The 5000-nt window shown below is 50.3% G+C and overlaps 2 pseudogenes; one reads left to right on the top strand and one right to left on the bottom strand.

The window, feature by feature from the left end:
* LOC119569208 overlaps positions 1-1002 on the top strand; it is a 1337-nt pseudogene extending 335 nt beyond the window's left edge.
* Positions 1003-4400: 3398 nt separating this feature from the next.
* The window catches only part of LOC119569206, a 1337-nt pseudogene continuing 737 nt past the window's right edge, over positions 4401-5000 (bottom strand).

Raw genomic sequence — 5000 nt, 5'->3', positions numbered from 1 at the left:
CCACCCTGGCCGCGCCAAGGGCCGGATCCTATGCTCGAGTTCTTCCGGTCGCGGCCGATCGCCCACCCGACTAGCGTTCCGCCGCCAACGCTGCCGACGACGTCGCTGTCGCCGCTGCAAGAAGCTCGCGTTCACAGGAGAAGGCGCCGCCGCCACAAGGTCCGTCGGAGGAGCGCCCATCCAGTCGCCAGGAGGAAGTCGCTGGTGGTCGCGTGCGCAGAGGCGCCCCCCGAAAGCGGCAGCGGCGAAGCCACCGCAGCCGAAAAGGAAAATCGGGCCGACGCCGGCGTTAGGCGCACCAAAAGCGCGGAGAACGACTATGCCCACGGATGGGGGTTGCGACGCCCCGAGACCAGAGTGTTTCGAAAGGGAAGTGGCCGACGGAGGTTCCTGAGGAGAGGCAGATTGGTCCCTCTGGAGGCTCGCCCTGCGGCCGCGGGAAGGACTCCTAAGCACTCGAGGCAAAAGCATTCCGCAGAAGGACTCCATCGCCCCGAGGACTACGAGGATGTGCTGCCAGGCCCTCTCGGCTCGCCGACCCCCTCCTTCGCCAGTCAGCGGGAGATCCTGACCCCTCCCCCTTCGCCTCCGCTCAGGCCGCCTGGCGGTCCTTCATCCTCCGCGCCGCCTCCGACCCCCGCCATCAGCCCGAGGGAGATGGTCGGCCTCCTGGAACAGCAGGCGGCTGCGTCCTTCCCCGTGCCGTGGGTCGTGGTCAGCGCCGTAGCCCCGAGCGAGCGCGGCGTCTGGCCGTCCCTGGCGCCCCGCCCGCGCCACAGGGGGAGGCTGCACCCGGATTGTGCCTCCCTCGGGGGTCAGACCCGCTCACGGTGGACAACGCGGAGGAGAACCGCGCGACTTCGCCAGTCATCCGGCGCAGGTCAAGAAAGGGCAAGAAAGGGCAAGAAGGGTCCAGGCAGGCCGTCTACCCCGCTAACGCCTGATCTCACCCACTTCGGGGTCAAAGCAAGAAATGAAGAAAAAAGTAATATGTGGGATTAAACCTAAGCTTTTCAAATGTATGTGTCTATAGATCGAGAATAGTGAGCCAGAGGTATAGTGAAAAAATAATTCTTCTATGTTCCTTGTCTGATCAGCGCTTATTAGCACGGCTTGGCTTGAGTGACAAACGCTTTTCTCAAGCAGCCACACGGCTTGAGTATTGGCAACAGACAGGTGTGTTCATCCTATATGGCCGTGTATCAAACTGAATCAGAATCAGATCACAGGAGGCGAGTCAAATAATTACAGAAAAAAAATTCCAACTAAAATTAGCTAAGGTCAACCATACCCCACTGACAGTAATGAGGTTGAAATTGTTTATTTTCTGCATTAAAAAAGACTCTGGGTGTTTTTTTTTCATAGGAATTGGACGATTTATGGATTTCCCTAGCTTTATTCCTTTCCGTTTAGCATGAGAATGAAATGTGCATTAGATACCCAGCAATGTATTGAGCCAAAATGGGGATTTTGTTTCTGTCTTAAAGGATGAAATATATAACACTATAGAATGATTATTATGCTACTAGAAAAAAAATAATCAATATGTACATGTGATTATCCGCCCGGAAGTCAACTGATATCACGTTCCCGAGACAACAGGAGGCATGCGTGCCAGAGTGACATTGGTGTCTTGGTTGTGGTCGGCGTCAAACGTCGTAAAATACACAAGCTGGAGACGGATACCATTATTTATATGTTGTTGTTGTTTTCACCATATACTAAGGATTGCCCAAATTTACACGTATATTAATATATTCAATTATCGTTTAGAAAATGTCACTGGCACCTTGCATTCTCCTCTTAGTTTTCAGACCAGATGTATTATATAAGTTGACATTTTTTCTTCCTTTCATTGTTTTAGCTTTTCCTCGCTTCCGCCATTCCCGTCCCTAAGCGTCTCTTCCTCCCACGTTTGCCGCTGACCCTGCCACCCCCACTGATTCTCTTCCTGTTTACATCGAGGGTGTTTATTCAACCTGCTCTAGACCCTGTGGGAGCCTCGTACATGCAACGTGCCTGCTGTCCGCCGGGAGTGTGGATTAGGAGAGCCGAACTACGTAAGTTATCCGTTCTCTAGGTGGTTGGCCAATCCACCTGCCGCTGCAATGGTTCGTGACAAGATAGCTAAGGTGGAAAGGTAGACAGACGGCTGGAGCGCCTCCGCCTTGTCACCCGGCCATTTTTTTCTCGACGATGTCTTCACAGCCTCCGGGCTAGTACAGTGGTAACGTGTCGGCCTCTCATCCGAGGGGTCGGCGTTTCGCGCCCCGCGCAGGCGCGAGAAGTGCAATTGTCCCCCGTAGGTTACTGCTGTGTCTGGGCACCACGGCGGGTAAGGACTAGGTTCAGCCGAGTCAGCACCAGCTGACACACATGAGCGAGTCGGCATTAGTCGCCACAGGCCGGGCTCCTCTCATGGCATAGCCTGGGCGAGGCCAAGCTTCGCATATCGGACTTATCCTTGCTGTCTTCACCAGCCGACACCAATGATTCTTGACATCTAGTAATGCTTCTAGACACTTGAACAGATTTTCTTACTAACCCCAGGGATGTACACGCACGTATATATATATATATATATATATATATATATATATATATATATATATATATATATATATATATATATATATGTATATATGTAGATATATACATATATATGTATAATATATATATATATATTATATATATATATATATATATATATATATATATATATATATACTATATATATATATATTATATATAATATATATATATATATATATATATATATAATATATATCATATATATGATATATATATATATATATATATATATATAATATATACGTGCGTGTACATCCCTGGGGTTAGTAAGAAAATCTGTTCAAGTGTCTAGAAGCATTACTAGATGTCAAGAATCATTGGTGTCGGCTGGTGAAGACAGCAAGGATAAGTCCGATATGCGAAGCTTGGCCTCGCCCAGGCTATGCCATGAGAGGAGCCCGGCCTGTGGCGACTAATGCCGACTCGCTCATGTGTGTCAGCTGGTGCTGACTCGGCTGAACCTAGTCCTTACCCGCCGTGGTGCCCAGACACAGCAGTAACCTACGGGGGACAATTGCACTTCTCGCGCCTGCGCGGGGCGCGAAACGCCGACCCCTCGGATGAGAGGCCGACACGTTACCACTGTACTAGCCCGGAGGCTGTGAAGACATCGTCGAGAAAAAAATGGCCGGGTGACAAGGCGGAGGCGCTCCAGCCGTCTGTCTACCTTTCCACCTTAGCTATCTTGTCACGAACCATTGCAGCGGCAGGTGGATTGGCCAACCACCTAGAGAACGGATAACTTACGTAGTTCGGCTCTCCTAATCCACACTCCCGGCGGACAGCAGGCACGTTGCATGTACGAGGCTCCCACAGGGTCTAGAGCAGGTTGAATAAACACCCTCGATGTAAACAGGAAGAGAATCAGTGGGGGTGGCAGGGTCAGCGGCAAACGTGGGAGGAAGAGACGCTTAGGGACGGGAATGGCGGAAGCGAGGAAAAGCTAAAACAATGAAAGGAAGAAAAAATGTCAACTTATATAATACATCTGGTCTGAAAACTAAGAGGAGAATGCAAGGTGCCAGTGACATTTTCTAAACGATAATTGAATATATTAATATACGTGTAAATTTGGGCAATCCTTAGTATATGGTGAAAACAACAACAACATATAAATAATGGTATCCGTCTCCAGCTTGTGTATTTTACGACGTTTGACGCCGACCACAACCAAGACACCAATGTCACTCTGGCACGCATGCCTCCTGTTGTCTCGGGAACGTGATATCAGTTGACTTCCGGGCGGATAATCAACATGTACATATTGATTATTTTTTTTCTAGTAGCATAATAATCATTCTATAGTGTTATATATTTCATCCTTTAAGACAGAAACAAAATCCCCATTTTGGCTCAATACATTGCTGGGTATCTAATGCACATTTCATTCTCATGCTAAACGGAAAGGAATAAAGCTAGGGAAATCCATAAATCGTCCAATTCCTATGAAAAGAAAACACCCAGAGTCTTTTTTAATGCAGAAAATAAACAATTTCAACCTCATTACTGGTCAGTGGGGTATGGTTGACCTTAGCTAATTTTTAGTTGGAATTTTTTTTCTGTGATTATTTGACTCGCCTCCTGTGATCTGATTCTGATTCAGTTTGACACACGGCCATATAGGATGAACACACCTGTCTGTTGCCAATACTCAAGCCGTGTGGCTGCTTGAGAAAAGCGTTTGTCACTCAAGCCAAGCCGTGCTAATAAGCGCTGATCAGACAAGGAACATAGAAGAATTATTTTTTCACTATACCTCTGGCTCACTATTCTCGATCTATAGACACATACATTTGAAAAGCTTAGGTTTAATCCCACATATTACTTTTTTCTTCATTTCTTGCTTTGACCCCGAAGTGGGTGAGATCAGGCGTTAGCGGGGTAGACGGCCTGCCTGGACCCTTCTTGCCCTTTCTTGCCCTTTCTTGACCTGCGCCGGATGACTGGCGAAGTCGCGCGGTTCTCCTCCGCGTTGTCCACCGTGAGCGGGTCTGACCCCCGAGGGAGGCACAATCCGGGTGCAGCCTCCCCCTGTGGCGCGGGCGGGGCGCCAGGGACGGCCAGACGCCGCGCTCGCTCGGGGCTACGGCGCTGACCACGACCCACGGCACGGGGAAGGACGCAGCCGCCTGCTGTTCCAGGAGGCCGACCATCTCCCTCGGGCTGATGGCGGGGGTCGGAGGCGGCGCGGAGGATGAAGGACCGCCAGGCGGCCTGAGCGGAGGCGAAGGGGGAGGGTCAGGATCCCCCGCTGACTGGCGAAGGAGGGGGTCGGCGAGCCGAGAGGGCCTGGCAGACACATCCTCGTAGTCCTCGGGGCGATGGAGTCCTTCTGCGGAATGCTTTTGCCTCGAGTGCTTAGGAGTCCTTCCCGCGGCCGCAGGGCGAGCCTCCAGAGGGACCAATCT

Source organism: Penaeus monodon, unplaced genomic scaffold (genome assembly GCF_015228065.2).
Source record: "Penaeus monodon isolate SGIC_2016 unplaced genomic scaffold, NSTDA_Pmon_1 PmonScaffold_13359, whole genome shotgun sequence".
Taxonomy (NCBI): Eukaryota; Metazoa; Arthropoda; class Malacostraca; order Decapoda; family Penaeidae; genus Penaeus; species Penaeus monodon.
This window is presented reverse-complemented; position numbering and strand designations above follow the sequence as displayed.